Source organism: Catharus ustulatus, chromosome 1 (assembly GCF_009819885.2).
Source record: "Catharus ustulatus isolate bCatUst1 chromosome 1, bCatUst1.pri.v2, whole genome shotgun sequence".
In the NCBI taxonomy this organism is placed as follows: Eukaryota; Metazoa; Chordata; class Aves; order Passeriformes; family Turdidae; genus Catharus; species Catharus ustulatus.
This window is the reverse complement of record NC_046221.1, coordinates 29,787,326-29,804,652: the sequence shown is the minus strand read 5'-3', so window position 1 is coordinate 29,804,652 and position 17,327 is coordinate 29,787,326. Positions and strand designations below refer to the sequence as shown.

Here is a 17,327-nt window from a genome sequence, read left to right as displayed (position 1 = left end):
AATTAGTTCTCTCTTCTTACTATTTTTTTCAATTTCCTTTTAGAGATAATTCTTCTTAACTATTTCTAATTTATTCAGCTTTTAAGTTCTGTTCACTTTCAACCATAATAACACACATGCCTCTTGAATATGTAGAATAATAGTACCCAAACCCTAAGTCTTGATGCTGATTGTGGTGTTAATTATTCTCACCAGTCAGGCATACTCATGCTAATTCAGGTTGATACATAACTCTAGCTTACTAACACAGTATATCTCCTATCTGTTGTTTTTCCAAAAAAATTTTCTTTTGAACACATTTAATGAAAATTCAAATGAAGTAGGACCAATTAGTTAGGTCTAACTAGTTAGAAATGCAAGCTTTGAATTCTTTTAGTTCACCTGATGGTTTTATGACAAGTTATACTCAAATATTGTGAATGACAGGCATATGTGTACTTTTTAATTTCAACCTTACTTTAAAATAATTTCTTATTGTTCTTGTTCTTTTTATGGTGCTGAATTTTTTGCAGAGTGCTTTTTCAAGGTAAGGAAAATTGTAATACCATTAGTTTCCTATATGTGTTGTAACCCTATGCTCCTTTTTCTTTCTGCTTTTTCCTTATGCTGTATCAACCAGGAAAATGTTACCATTTTCCTTTATTGTTTACACTAACTGCTTTCCATTTTTTGTGGAAACTTCTAGATTAAATAATACCCGTTTTTCTCTTCATTATTGATCCATTAGTTCTTTAGTCAGCTATGTCTGTACTGACACTTGTTTAATTATAATCCACGAAAGTTCTATACTGGCTCTGTGGCAGACATACATTCTGTTCTATGTCTCCTCTGTCAATTCATGAATCTAGGGAAGCGTAGCTATGATAACTTCTGTTTTTCTCATCAGAAATAACGCAGAGAGATGATTCTTATAAATTTATTTTTTAAGGCACAACATCCCACTGTTGACCTTTCATTAATCTACCTCTGCGAAGCACACGTGCAGGTGTGATATTTACCATAACCAAGATGAGCAAAGCCAAATCTAGAAGAAATCTAGAAAACAGAGGAAGAAAGATGCTACACTCAGGAGTCCCTCAATGTCTTTCGTTTTGTATTTTAGTGACAGGAATGCTCTCTGCACTATATGATTACCTTGAATGAACTGAAATCATCTAAGTTTAATAATTTTGTCCATCAGTTCTTTTAACAATTACAGAGAATATATTATGCTTCAATTGTTCTTGAACTAAGTTTAAACGATAACAAAAAACCTTTCTGTAACAATTACACTGGTCATTGAATGTTAAACAGTGATTCTGAAATATGTGTTAAAATTCAACAAATGTTTAAGGACATGTTCTATCTTTTCACTCAGTTAAGACAGTTCAGTAAACATACATATGGTAATTAATCTTAAAACCATAATTTAAAATTAAATGCATATTTGAGATATATAAATAAATATATCTCTTTTTTATGTCTGCTAGCCATATGCTTCTTTTTTATACCCTTTATATATAGAATGAAATGTAGTGAAAAAACAAGCACGTTACTCTTATAATGCTACATCCAGAAATAGACAGTAAGCACATTTTGTCCTTTAACCTCCTGCCCCAGTTAGGTACTATAATATTTGTATAGAGCTTAGTAGTCCTTATATTTTAGAGTTTCAGAATGAGTGAGCTGTTAGACATCTACTTCTTAAATAATATTTAACTAAATAATTTCTTTTCAGACTGAGTAATCATCTCTCGTTTAGTATGGCTAAGGACTCATTCCTGCATCCAATTGAAACAAATAGTATTTTTCATGTAGATTTTAGGAGCTTGTCAACACGTTGCCCCATCATATCTCTGAAAATCCTCCCACTAATCTAAGGTTTGTCCAAGGTCCCTCTTTGAAGTAGGAACAATACAGGGGAAAAAACCTACATATGTACATGGAAGGTAAAGATGAGAGTAAGTTGTGAGGGAAAAGAAGCATTAAATTCCCTGAAAGGTATGTACTTTACTATAAAGCCTTTGTCCTTACTTCTTTTGTACTTGTCATTTCTTCCTTTAAAACACGAGAGGTAATATTATGAAACCAGAGTACAGACAAATCCTTTAGTAATTTGAGCATTCTTACACCTATACGACAATCTGTATAACCACTGGCTCATCTAGGATTGTCCAGCCTGGAAAGAAAGGATTTGGGGACACCTAACAGTAGCCCAGTGAATTAAATGCATGAGGTGCCTAAGAAGAAGGCAGAGATGTGCTCTTCATGGTTATGCATGGTGGGAAGACATGGCGTTATGGGCATAAGTGGAAATGAGAAGTTTTGACTTGATATATGGAAAACTAACTTCACCATGAGGATGCTCCAGCACTAATCAGAAGTTTTGCTGTCTCTGTCTTTTGAATAATGCCCCTTTGTCTGATATGATTTCATCCTCACTAGAGATGTCCTGAGAGTCTTTTCAGCTGGAATAATCCTATGATCCATTATTCAAGGTGTGATCTATAAAATACTGGTTGGAGGGGTCTAATAGTTGTTACCACCCAGGATGGCATTGGCTTTCTTTTCTGCCAGGACTCAATGCTCCTGCTAAGCATAGAAAGTCTTGCAAAAACCAAGATAAGTACCATCCACTGGCACTTCCATTTTTCTCTCATCCATATATTCAGTCAGTTCATCACAGAGGACAGTCAAATTGATCACGCTGGATTTACCCTTAGAAAATTCATGTAGATTGTTCCCACGCATCTTGCTGTCCTTCATATGACTCAGAATGTATTCCAAGAGGAGTCAGCCTAGGATTCTCCCAGGGCAGAAGCAAGACTGACTGATCTGTAGCACTTGGATCAAGCAAATAATCTTGTGTGCCAGTGTTAATTCAACAGGTCTGAATTTAGATGCTTTCAGTCTTAAATCTTAATTGCATTAATGAAAGAATAGCTAAAGATTCTGTAACAGTATATACTGGATAATAAGCCCAGAAAAATAGTTAATTTAATTTCCTTTAGTTTGTCAACAGTCCTTGATTTTCTCAAGTACAAAGGTATGCTCTGTGGCATATTTTAACTACCCTAGATTTTATACACACACATACACACATATATATATATACATATAAAAATAAATGGATATAGATATATATATACATATATATATTTATAATATCAGTAATGTGAGTGATAGTAGACCTACAAGTGCCTCTGGGTATTTTGGGTATTTCACAAGATTTTTTTCCATGTCAACTGTTTAAATAGGTATGTTACTGTGTAAATAATATATGGATCAAGTGGACTATAAATACTATTCTATGGTATATTGTTATCACTACAATAACTGATGTAAAGTGATATCAGCATAATCTATGAAAGGTCTTATTTCTGATGAAATTATTAATTCCTTTGGATCACTATTACTGATTGCTTGTGAATTTGCTGTTTCTGGGAGGAGGCAGTGTAGCCTACTCTATATTGACATTTTCTGATGAAAACACATGAAGTACAGAATTACTGTGAAGTTTTGTTTTTTCCACTAAATTCCATTTTCTCCACAAAATTCTTCATATAGTGTGAAAATGTTCTAAGGTGGATGAGTCAAATATAGAGAAGATTAATTTTTTTCTTTAACAAATATGGTGAACTACATTTATTTCTTAAAAATGTATATTCTGAAAAAGTTTTTCTTTATATATAGCTTGCTGTTACCTCAGCTGATTTCATGTGGAGTCAGACTACTTTTCAATAGTTTGTACCTGTGATGTTGTACAGTAATGCCACCACTGAAGTCAGATTTGTAAGCCTGAACCCTGTTTCTTTCAAAACTACTAATACACTATAATTGCAGATGACTGGTGTTGTTGCAATATACTAAAAGCAAATAGAACATAATGGAAACTGAGAATTATTTTTCTGTTAGGATTCTTGAGTTAGGTGATTTATTCTTTCATGAATCATGTAAAAATGTATGGCTCCAAGTTCATCATAGTTTTATTAAATGAGCAACTTAAAGTCATGCTTAGCAACAAAATTCATTTAAATATCCAAACACAGATCTAAGTATATAGTATAATAAATTTAGTGTTTAAAATTCTGGCTGTGGCTTCTAGACATCTGTTATTTTCTTTGTGGTGAGGGAGTGAGCTGTTAACAGACAAACTCTTTGCATATTTTAATCTGCTTATGGTACGAGCTTGATTAAAGGAGGGGAGGACAGGAACATATACACTTTGGGTAGCATCCTGCTTCTTGAACAGGATGATGGAGCTTTCTCTGAAACCAGAACAAAGATGTTTATGCACAAATGCTGCCACTGTGCTCTGTGCTGAGCTCTTAGCCATAAGCCATAATCCATCTATCCCCATCCTCTACGTATTCTCAAAACAGCGCAAAATACAGCAGTGCTTCTAAAGATACTCATGTGGATAACAATCTCCTAAGTATCTTCCAGTGGAAAAAAGAGATTTAATGTTAGAATCCTTCGCTTGGACATCTCTTACACTGATCTTTCACAGCTCATCTGTACTGAGTTGGCTTTCACCTGTGTGAGGCTTGTTGCTTTCCTAAGGCGAATGAAATGTTTAATGAAGGAGTTAATTTTTCTTCCCGTGTCGTAAGACCTCCAAATTTTTCTTTGGAGTTTTTAGCTACAAGTGTCAATGGAGTTGTCATTTCAAACTGTAAATGAACTTGTGGGACCTTTTCCATTTCAATAGGAACTGAAGCTGGACCCTGTTCTAATACACAGAAGAAGAGAACAGTAAAGACCTAAATCCTAAGTTAAGTGAATATATGGAAGTTCTGTGCAACATAAAAAATGTGTTTTTAGCTGTGATCATATTTTTTGCAGCAATTTTTATTTTTTATATGTCCATGTTTAATTGAGAGTGCTTCAAAGCAATTTTCAAGGCAATATGGTGATTCAAAACCAGCCCTCTGCCAAATACCATGATATGAAATGTTTTATTTCAAGGCCTATAAAAATTTTGTGTTGCACTAGAATGATTTATCACAATTAACTACTCACTGTATCTCACTGTTTTGATCCATATTTAGTAACTTGAGGCTCAAATATACTGGGACTGAATTCTTCCCCTGGGAGAAAAAAGAATCTCTTGAAATCAGTGTTTTAAAGGGAAAGCAATAGCTAAAGGGAGCTAAAGGCAAGTACTCGGCATGTGCTACTATGGAGCTGGCATTTGGAAAGGTATTTACAAAGGTGACTACTGGATGTGAATTTAAAGGCTAACGTGTATCATTCTACGCATCTGAGAACATATTTTTCCAGAGTTACAGAAAAGTTGCTGTTTCTTTTGGTTTTGTGAGACTATTAAGAGAATTGAATGGAGTGTTTAGAATACTGAGTTCACTTAAGACAATCAAAACTAGAAAAAAATGAAATTTTAATTATGAATGCCTTTTTTATCACTGAGTATATGGTATAAATATGGACTTATTGCATTACGTAAAATTGCACTTTACTTGTATACTGGAAGGTCATCTAAATTTTCAAAGGTTTGTTATAATGTTGGAGTGTCGATGAGTTTAGGAAATGCGCTAATTCAAAACACTTAAATGTATTTTATGGTGTTGTGGAGAACCTAATTTACAGACAGCAGGTACCACTTATGCTGAGCAAACCACGTTCAGGGCACTAGATGAATTAAGGAAGTCGCCTTTAAGAAACCTCTCTATAAACAAAATCAGGCTGGCATGGTTTTGTATGGTTCCTAAAATAAAGAGGATTCCAAGAATTTCTAGCACTTGTGTCGTATGAAAATTAAACCCTTTAAATGCACATTTTAGAAAGGAAGAATGGATACATATACAAAAGAAACAAAAAATGCTGGTAAATGTTTATTTTCAAACTTCAATGGATTTATTCTATAAAATTATTAGCAATATGCTAAATTTCATCTACATTGCCTAAAACACCCTTCAAAGGTAGTCTTCTAGTGCCATATATCAAGAAAGTGACTATAAATAGAAATTAATGTCATTGTAATTAAACATAAAATCAGGTTCCCAGCTGAAGTTTTGAGGCATATCTGACCACTCAAGACTTGGTGAAGATAGAAGTTGGTAGTGCATAGAATTATTTCATTGAACACACTGGGGAAACTGTCAGTGAAAGTTTCATCAGCTTCCTTGTTCTGTCTTGCTAAATGGTTGGCACTGGCACAAAGATATAAATTTCAATGCCATTGCTACTCTGGTCTCTCTTTTTTTTCTGAGTAAATCTGCAAATTCTTGCAGGCCCTAGCAGGGCTGTTGCTATCCTCGGAGAGGTTCCGAAGCAGGTGGTGGAGGACAGCGGGAGCCCCGGGGAGCGCTCCGCGGAGCGAGGTCCGCGAAGGTGCCTCGGCTGGATGGAGGCTGGCGAGCCGGGCACGGCGGGCTGCTGCTGAAGCGGCTGCCGGGCGCCGAGCCGGCCTTGCCGGGGGACAGCAGCTGCCGGGGACCGGACGGTGCGGTGGCGGGCAGGGCGCAGCCTCTCCCGGCTCCTTGAGCCGCGGACTCGGCGGCGCGGTGCCCGCGCACCTGCGTGGGAGCCGCTCCGCGCCCGCCGCCTCCTCTCGGCAGCCCCGGCCGGGCAGGTACGCGCGGGGCGGGCCGCGCTCGGCCCCTCCGTGCCCCGCGGCTGCGCGGGTGCGCCCGCTGCCACAGCCCCGCTACCTCGCGGCGGGCGGCAGCGAGGGCGACCGGCAGCCCTGGGCGGTCGCCACCGGCGGGGAGAGCCTGTAAACTTTGGGTAAGTGTTGCCCGGGCTTAGCGCCTTTCGGCGCGGGGCAGCGGGTGGAGCAGGGGTAGCGAAGGTTGGGGTAGCGGAGGTTGGCGGAGCGGTGCGCGGGTCCTGCCGCACCGGCGCCCCAGCGCGGAGCGGGCGGGCGGCGCCCGGGGGATGCGGGCGCTGGACAACAGGTACGGCAGCTGCGCGGGGGCGGGAGGGGCTGCGGAGGGGGTGTCTCTGCGTGTGTGAGAGCGTGTCTATGTGCGTGCGGTGTGTGTGTGGTGTGTGTCGCTTCTCCCCTCCCCCCTGCCGCCCGCCCGGCCGGGAAGGGGGTGGGAGATGTGCTGGCGCACCGCCGCTTAAAACCGCGCCGCCCGGAGACGCCTGCCCGTTCCCGAGCGGAGGGCGGCTGCCGGCTCCGCGCTGTGCCGCGGAGGGCGGCGAGAAGCGGGGCCGAGGGCGGCGGTGACCCCGCGGGGCCGGGCCGGGCGCGCTGGGCTGCGGCAGCCGGCGGCGCGGCGGGGCGGGGCGGGGGGGCTGGCGGCGGTGTGGCCGCCGTCGCTGGCGGGGCCCGGCTGCATGGCCGGTCCCGCGGCTGCCCAGCGCGCCGGGCTCTCTCCATCCCAGGGCCGAGCGTTCCGTCCGCCCGCATCGCACTGCAGTAAGTTCGCGAGTCGCTGGGCGGCCGGAGCGGTGGGAGCCGCGGAACTGGGGGGGGCGTGATGCACGGCTCGGTGTCTGGGCGTAGTGGAGGGTCTGAGCTGAAAGTTGTGGCTAGCCGTGCTGTGCTGGGTTTGTCACGACGCGTCGCTTAGATTTCTAGTTACTGCCAATTTGCCTCGTCGACCTGGATCACTTTGCTCAAGCTCAGTCGGTGTCCTGATGCTGCCCCTGAGAGCCGGGTTCAAAACGGTGAAGTGCTGAGGCATCCAGTGGAGATGCTCAGCGAGGGCAGGAAACAAAAGATGCAGCTGCAAACTTGGGCTTTAAAGGCTTGTCTCCTTAAACTTTCCATGTTGATGTTACAAGCTCATTCTTGTGTTTTGGAGGCTTTGTTTGTTTGTTTATGTTTGTTTGTTTTGTGGCCCAGTGTTGTTCTGATTGTTTTTTAAGAACAGTTTTATTTGTCAGAAGTGAATGTAATTACATTTTTCATCGTGAGTGTCCTCTTTTTGGAGATGGATTAAAGGTTTTCTCATCAGATTACTGTATTGTAAGTATTATTTTTCCATAGCTAAACAAGCAGATTGTAGGGTCTTCAGTTCTTTGTTGTTTGACTGTTTTTCTACAAATTTAGGTAGAACTTTTTTAATTTTCAAAAGCAGTTTTACCTGGTTGATGTAAGTTTAGGGAAAGAAAAAAAGAAGACTTACTAACCCCTACCATAAAATAAAAAAAGGCGATGCAACAGGATGGGGAAAACCAATAAGTATATCAGGAGATGCAGTCTTTTAAGTTTTTAAGAGCTACTCGACATTTCCTACTCCCATTTAGGTTAAATGACCTAATGTAGCAAGATAATAGTTTTTCTTTGCACTTGCATGGTATGATGCACATATTTAGAAAGTCATTATGCGTCTGGAAAAAAAAATCCACACCAAGAACCTAATATGCATTCCCAAATGACTGGACTTGTGCTATGCTTTATGGATAACATGACAGGAAATAAGTCCCTTGTTTCTCCCCAAAGTGGTAATCCAGTATTGCTCAGACCCTGAAATGTCTATCTGGTGTAGAAGGAAAACAAGCATCCAGAAACATGGGGCATCACACAGCAGCATTTTGCTCCAGGGGCTTCTCTTCTCTCTTGTTAATTTCTTGTCTCTTGTTAATTTCTTGTCTCTTGTTAATTTCTCAAGGTAAAAGGACTTTGTTGTTTATTATGGCAGGGAAGGCTTGGAAAAATTACTCAACAGTCTGAAATGTTTGTGGAGTCGTATGTTTTACGCTGTGGATTTGAAATATTTGGGTTCAATTGTGTTAATCTAATTTAGGGGCCTGCAAACATCTGAACTTGCTGTTCCTAGGCAGCTTTAGGAAAACTCTTCTTATATTTTTTAACGAAGAAGTATATATGAATTGGTTACCAGTTGAAATCTTCTTTTCTAGACAACTGTAGGTGTCTTGAACAGTATTCAATAGCAATACATGAATGAACAGGTATTTTTGAAGAATTCATGTGGTATGAAAATAATAAAGTTAATTGTTTTAAATCGTTTTTATGTATAAGGAGGTTCTGCACTGTTTCTGCTCTGGAACTGTCATTCAGGTATTGCTATAAGAGGGGTCTAGGTGCCTCTTGCTTATGGAATGAGATCACTGGTACAGGAATGAAGAAAATGATAAGAGTTGTAGGAAACCTGTTAGAGCAGCATTTTGATAAAGCAGAGTGTAAATAGCACATTAGGGAGTAAAGGCAGTAATAGGTTAATACTGGAAAACTTCAGTCAGCTGGCTGGATAGCTGGACTGGGCTTCTTTTGTTATGTGTGTGCGTGTCAGCAACCCTGACTTCTTGTGAATGACACATATAGAACGAAGGATAACAGTTTGAAGTAATGCTTTATATTTAATGTAATAAAAACTAACAGCATATAGCATAGAATCATGGCATATCTCAAGTTTTAAGTGATCCATAAAGATCGTTGAGTCCAACTCCCTGCTCTTCACAGGACCACCTAAAATGAAATTCGTGACTAAGAGCATTGTCCAAGGCTCCTTGGGTATAGATGTTTCATTCTCTTTGAATTGTTATGACCTTTATTAGGTCATCGAAAAGTTAAACCTTCTGCATACAAGTCTTTAACTTCTTTTAACAAGTCTTTTTAAGGCCTCGATGAAAAGTGGATATCTGTATCTGGAATTATGGAGGAGTGGTGACAATTATAAGGGAGTGGGTTGCAGTGGTCTTGTTTTGTAGTTTGGTGTGCTGGATCAAGAGAATTTCAGCTAGACTTCTACCTGTGGAAGGGAGAAGGTACTTGTGAAAGACATTCTTGTTTATTTTTAAATTATGATAAAATTCTTCCAGTCAAATCTGGGAGACATCAATACTGTGCAGTGCTGTGAAGGTGAAGGATGAAAAGCTCCTGAAAGCTCCCTACAGCTTGTTGTTACCAAGTAAAGTTTGCAGCCTGCTTCAGGAATTCCCAATTGAGCTTTGCATTACTGTCTGAATTGAAAAAAATACCAAGAATGTGGACTAAACCTTGCTCTGGATGTAATTCCCAATTTTTTTACACTTGCGTAGATTAGGTTCCAAGTAGTGCTCTGAAGGAATTGTAGCATTTCACAGCCAGTTTAATCAATAGAAGCTGGTATAAAAGGTTAAAAACGATCATTTTGTGACAAGAACTCCATGTAAAGGATCTCTTGACCTTCTCTTGTGAGTTTCTTCAGTCAGTTTATTGTTTCCTGTGGCACTTATGAAGCAATTAGAAACAGTAATAGAAGACTTAAGGCAATTACTTGTCGATAATTTTAGTTTTTCTTAACAGTATTTATTAATAATTTGGGGAGTACTTTTATAGCTAAACCAGCAAATTGACAGTACTGGAAAGCTGAAGAAGTGACATACTGGGTCTCACTGAGAAAAGTTTGATGTTTGTAGTTGTTTTTAATACCTTGCCTGTAAGAGTGCAACAAAGTTGAATATTTGGGCTTTGAAACTGATATCTTGATTTTGTCAACTTGACCTAGTTTTCACTACACTAACAATGCTCTTGCTATGGATAGAAATGATCTGATGCAGGTAAAGTACTTAGGCTAATTTAGGAAGTTGAGAAGTAAATATTTATTTATTGAGTTGGAATTGAGATGAGTAACTGTCCCCAAACACCCTGTAAAACAGCTTTATGCAATGTAGAGCACATTTTCTTTTTTAATTGTTTCTGAAGAAAATAAAGGACTTCTCTGAATAATGTTTGCAGCAGTTTAGCCCTGAAGGGATGTAGTTAGTTTGCCACAAGTTTAAAAGCTTAACAAATGTAAGTATTTGGAGGCTGTTTAATTACTTCTTGTCCTACCCCTTAATGCAAATTTGGAATGTAAGTGTACAACTCTGACACTATTGTTTTGCCCTAAACGATTTTTTAAAAAATAAATAAAGACAAGCAGAGTTGTAGACATGTTTGTCAGTTCAATGTTACTAATTAGACTTCCAATTCTGGGGACTGGTTAGCTCTTTATTTTTAGATGTTTGTTGTTTACCATAGTATATCATGACTAAAGTGACTTCTAGATACTTCTTTCTTCTCTGGTAAGGATTTTAGGAGTGACTTTTTTTTGGTGGCAGAAATATTTAGTTGTCTTTAGATTGATTTTCAGCCACATTTTAATTACTTGGTTTGAAATTATGTTGGTTTTTTTTTTTTAATTAGACATTAAATGAGATGTCTGGTGCTCAGTAGTTGTAATAAGAAGCTCCCTTTCTAGTCCTTGCAGTAGTAACAATCTCAACAGAGATGTGATGAAAATTTTCATGAAAGTTTATGTTGGTGCATCCAAGTCTGTGAGCCTTCTGCTGTGACATGGTGCTTTACTTGCCTTTTGGGTTGCCTTGTGGATATTATATAGAAGCATTCCAATGTATTGTTAGTTTAGTCAGGGAATTGGGAAAACTCACACAGCTGATAGAAATGTCTTTCTTTTCTCATTTGTCTTTTAAAGTGTATTGTGTAAAGTAAAAGCAATGAGTCAGATGTGTTCTCTTCAGTCTACATTTTTTCCCAGGTGGACACTTCTGATTTATACACTGATTCGAGTTGGGAAATTACCTGAGATCAATCCTGAATGCTCTTGAAGTATATGTGGCTTTTCCATGCAGTGACATATTTGTATGTTTGTGGTCTTAGAGAACTGATAAGCTAAATTTAAGTGAAATAGAGGAATGGCAAATAGTAAGGCAGCTGTATCAGCCTAGGAGAAAATCTCAGGTGGTGTGAAATCAGCAAATTTTGCTGTCTTGTCTCCTGAAAGGAAAAGTAGTGTTTTCTTCTGTATCTAGGCTATAGAGATTATGGCCTAGACATAAGAATATGAACCACTGTGGCTCAAAACTCAAGGGTCTGCTGCAGTTTTTGCCTCAGCTGTGGATTTTCTCTGTTTCCTGCATGAATTTATGAATTAATCAAGTGAGTGTGAGGCAATATTATGCCAGAAATAGGTTTTAAGAAGGGAAGAAGGAAAAAAGAGAATAAAGAAAAAAAAATAACATTTATAGCCAAAAGTTTGATACTGTAGTAGATGAAAACTGAAATATACATTATTATAAGCAGGAATGAATTAAACAAGCAAAAGGAAATATAATGGTTACTTTTTTTTCTTTTTCAATTCTTTTTTTCTTTTTAGTCTTCAGTGAAAACCTTTTTCTAAAATTTGAAAGAATTCTGTGAAAAGGTTTAGGTTTAGATATGTAAAACTTCATTTAATCTCCTTTCTGTAACCAGACTGCTGCTTTTGTACACCTCTAGAATATTTTACTCAATATGTTTTCTTTTTCTTTTCCTATAGATTTTGACAACATGGTCATAATTTAAAATTAAGTTTTAAAAATGTTAAAAGTATACATTAATGAGTCCATTCTGTCTTCTGTTCAATATCTGAATACCATCTGGATACCTTCTGTCTCCCCTATTATTACTAATGGAAAGTCAAAAGCGCCTGCTGGGGGAAATTTTAATTTTAAGATGAGCATCCTTTATAGGTCAGTTGAAGCACATTCTGGATGTATCCAGGTCTCTCAATTCATTATAAAGGGTGCCTGGCTGGTGTGACTTGTTCACAGTTTAAAATCTAATTTTAAGACATCTGTCTTTGTGTGAGATAAATTATAGCCTTGGATATTTTCTCAGCTAGGAAGGTAAGGAAGAATTGAACTCCTAAGAAAGTATCAAGTCTTCTCCATGCATTCCTGAATAGAAACACGAAGTAAAATAACCTTAAAACAGTAGTTCATTAGAATGGACCATGTACCAGAAGTTAAATATCAAAGGACCTATTTTTAAACATATCTAAATAAACAAGTAGTCTGGAGCATTTCTGTTTTTCTTTGTGTCCCACAAACATGACTATGGTATGTTTTTACCAAAAAGTCTGTCTTAATTTGTTATTGATGTAAAATATTCCAGCAATGCTTTTTAATGAAAAATAAAATTAGAGGCTTTTCTAAAAATTCTGGATTTACTTTGAAACTCTGAAGCCTTAGGCATTTAGGTTTACTTTGTTCTACATGTCATACACATTGAAAAACTACTGCATCTGTGATAAGGTTTATGTTCCTATGCTGTTGTAAATTTAGTACTGCAGCTACTTCTGCTCAGGAAGTACAGTGGGCATTTTGTGTGTTTTTACTTTAAAAGAATCAATGAAGATGTTTGTGTTTAAACAGCCTGACAACTTCTGTGTCAAAGAATTCAAACCTTCTAAAAAATATGATCTTGTATAGCAGAGATATAAAAATTTTCACTGCCCTTTGCTAGGCTTAGTGCTGTTGACACAACTTATTTCATAAAATTAGAATGACTGGAGGAATCCTGGGAAAAACCCCCAACTTTGAATAGTAGATGTTGTTAAAAACAGTATAGTACTCTGATAAGAATGTTCTTTTACTTGCTCTTAAAATTTAAAATGCCAAGTGGTTGTTTTTTTTCCTCACATTGTAAAATACTATGTTCAGTTATTAAATGCTTTCCTTTGTAATTTCAAAATAGTTACTCATAGAAAAGCTTTATGTTCTGTCTCAGACTGTTTCCTATAAATATTCACCCAGAAACTACAAAACCGACTTCTATGAGTGTTCAAAATATTTTTCTACCCTGTATTGCACAGTACACCAGGGTGGTGATTTTTACATATCTCTGTTGGTGTTGAGAAAAAGAGTATTGATGAAGATCCAGTACTTATATCTAGTTGCCTATTTAGTGAACAAGAAGTTATTCAAGTCTCTTTTAAGAATTTTTGTGTGTCCTTATTTAGGTCTGATGAGCTGATGAAGTCAGGATAGGTCATGTGTCAATGACAGAAGAATTTGTAGAAACTTACAAATACAGTTTTCCAGCTAATGGGAATAGATAAGGTCATATTTTGGTGTAATTTAACAAGCAGGTAGCCTTAAAGGAAACAAATAAGAATATATGGGCTACAGAAGAATCTTATACTTTTAAAAGCACTCCTTCAAGGTTTAGTCCATATTCCCTTTGACCTTAATTCACGGCACATGCCTGATAACTGTGGTCACTTCATGAAGCTTTTTCATTTTGGATCTTACGTTAGTGACTCAAAATGCTGTCCTTCTGAAGGAAGAGATGACCCTTTCAGTGTCCTAATATTATGATATATTGAGACAGTGAGTTCTGCATGATTAGTCCAGGACCCTAACTAAAAGGATAACAACTCCTGTGGGGGTGGAGTAATACTTTCATAATCTAGAAACCTTGAAAGCTTCTGTAATTCATCCATAATTCATCTACCATTTTAAAGTAAAATGAAATAAAAGCATTATTTTCAAAATCCAAAATAAACTGCTGTGGAACGTGGACTTTTAATGACATCAATTGTAGAATGAGACATTCTTGCTTTGTTTATTTGTACTAAAATCAGATCAAAATCTGTGTATCCTGACAAGTTACAACTTCTTGGATTTGCTGTTCGGTCAAGCTCCAGTTTGTCTTGCATTATTTACGCTCTTGGCTGGTTTTCAATGGAGAGCATCACAAGCAGGAAAGGTTTTCCAATTCTTGTACATATTTCTTGTCATATTCTGCAGTTTTCATTCAGATTCAAATGCTTCATCCCTTCCCCATGTAGAGTTCTTTAATTTATTCGGGAAAAGTTTCATTACTCCTCCCCTTGTCTTGTTTGCTGCTCTCATTCTTTGGAAATGCAAATATGTATTTGACAGAGCAGGTGCCATCTCTTTTAAGCTGAGAGTAAATGATTAACCCATGAAGGAATAAAATGCTGCTCCTCTCCAGGGAGCTTGATGCACGTAACCCAATATGAGATCTTGTTTCTGAGCCTTGTGTTTTCATGTCAACATGTATGTTGGTAACTATGCTTCATAATAACAAATGAATATGAGTCACATTATTGGAAGTTAATATAAAAATTTATTTCATCCAGTTCTGTGTTTGAGGGACATCTGGACAATGTGCAAAGGTACATTGAACCTGTATGTCTACTTTCTTTATGTAACCTAAATGTCTCATATACTTTGAACCAGTGTCTTCTACAGCCATTTAAATGTTTTAGGCATATGCAGGAAATGGTGTGGCTGTTTAAAGGAATGTTCCTTGTGCAAAACACAAAGTTTGGAGATTTCAAACTGTTAAAAAATGAAGCACTTGAAGGCAGAACAGCCATGGTAATGATTTTCAACCTGTGGGTGTTGAAGAAGAGAAGATAATACTGAGACTTACCTCGTCTTCAACAATATTGTCATTGATTCTTCAGATTTAACACATACTTCACTGAATATTTCTTGTTTTAAGATAGCGTAATAGAATGGAAGAAGAGGAGGGAAGGAAAGAACGTTCATGGCAGCATAATCTTTCTGGGTTTATACTTTAAAAGCCTCATAATGTTATTAAATACTTTGAAATGCATAAGGATAGCTTTACTGGATGAAAGACTGTCTGGACTAGTATGATATTTTGTCAAGAAAAGAATAGAAGAATAGGCAGAGGATGTCCAGAGTGTTCCTTCAGGTTCTAACAGTCTGTACATATTTATTACTTTATGGATATCTGAGATAGGCCTGTTTAATTTTGAAGATGGAAGAATTCTAATGTACTCTTATTTTTTATGTTTCGTCTTTTTTATCCTCTTTTTGCAGTTCTGCTGTAATCAATACCCAAATCCAAAAAAGCTCTGCATGTTATTCAGAATGCAAGTATACCAGAGATCTATACAATGAAATAAATTGTGTGATTCTGATTTTTTTTTCCTGAATACTTGTATTTTTTGAATGCTGTCAAGCACTGAGCTGATCTTTTCTGATTATAATTCCAATTTTTTTTGGTATTTCTGAGTGGTAACTCATCAGTGATGAGCTCACTGGTTGTCACTTTAAGGGTATTGCTATGATTTTTTTTAATGTACATTACTTTAGATTTATCAATGCTGAGATATATAAATCTATTCCAGTGGAAAGTGGAGGATAACATTAGCAAGCAAGAAAAAGGAAAATCAGACTATTAGAGGATTTAGTTCCTATGTCATACCTAAATTCAGTTTCAACTCTCTGAAATGTCTCCTGTACCTATCTATACTTAAAAACATTTTGGTGTCTGTTTTAAATATTTCATTAGTATGGATATAATAACAACTAGAATAGTGACTTATTAATCCATTGGAAAAATGTTGTTTTTCTTTGTGAATAATACATAGTGAGCTTAAATTTTTTTAAAGATACCCTGTGCAACAATATAATTCATCACACCTCTTACATAGATGTAGTCATTTAAAGAATTATTAAAACCAAAAATATTTTAAAAATATTTTTGAAATGTTTACTTTTTTTTTTCTTTTATCTGTTTCCCAATCTTCTAATCTTAGCCTAATCCAAGAAATTCTGCTCCCTAGTCCATAAATATTTCGACTTTTTAAATTTAGAACATGGGAGTGTTTATATAAGTATGCATACCTTCTGTATAAATTTCTATTGACTATATGCTAGATATGACAGCAAATATTCATTGCAGTTGTGAACATGATTAACTTCATAGCTGTCAGAAACTGTCTGTCAGTTTAGTTACTTACAGGAATCGCACTTTGAAGTATTAGTTAGAGAAACAGTTCCTACCCAAGTGACTAACCCTGGCTGGGGTCACATTAGATCTGAATGAAGTCCAGGTCATATTTTTATTGTGATCACATGCCCAACAGAAGCCAGCTCTGTAACTGGGGCTATGTGTGTATGCATTACTACTAAATATTTGGCATTATATTGCAATATTTCTATTATTAAAAAAAAAAAATCAACATCACCATGCTCTTTTCATGTAGCAGTGGGAACATGGAGTTAGAGTTGATCACATGGACCATTGTGTCTAGTCATTTACAGCCTCAGGAAGCATATCATTAGATGGCTCGTGCAGGTTGGGGTTACTGAGCCTCAATTTTGCACACCCTTACCAGAAGCCACAGGATGTCCCTATGGAGTCTAAAACATAACCTAACATTTATAATACAAGAGTAAGTCATTAAAACAATAATGTTACAAGAAGAGAGGACTAAATACTTAGATAATTTTAGTTTAGAATAAAATCTAATACTGCATCTGTCTGCCTTCTGTGCTCATCTCTGAAGATATTTAAGCAAAGCTGTTACTGTCAAAAATTTTGAGGTCTTGTATTTTAAATATTGAAGAAGGTGTAAACAACATTACATCTTAATTTTTGAGTGTGACTATTCACACTGGGAGGCTGTTTCCAAGGATTGTACTTCTGTAAATTTAATGATCACCCTTAATTGAAAGCAATATATTTCCCATAAATTATTCTGTATGAGCTACTCATCATTATTTCTAATGCTTGTAAATAATAATGCTTATAAAGTATGTAGTTTGGAATTGCATAATTTTTTTAAATGCTTTTATTAAAAGTTACAGTTCTGTGACTTGTT

General features: G+C 37.3%; 1 protein-coding gene across 8 annotated transcripts in view; it reads left to right on the top strand.

Moving 5' to 3' along the window:
- The window catches only part of DGKB (diacylglycerol kinase beta), a 412,441-nt gene that overhangs the window by 61,861 nt on the left and 333,253 nt on the right, over window positions 1–17,327 (top strand). For 4 of the 8 annotated variants that reach the window (XM_033067507.1, XM_033067491.1, XM_033067499.1 and 1 more), the window contains exon 1: window positions 7,265–7,366. The exons of 3 other annotated variants lie outside the window; for them this stretch is intronic. The gene's annotated coding sequence lies outside the window, so the exon portion shown is untranslated. Of the gene's footprint in view, window positions 1–6,637; window positions 6,727–7,264; window positions 7,367–17,327 lie in introns of those variants that run through there. One more of the 8 variants, XM_033067455.1, reaches the window with a different exon arrangement.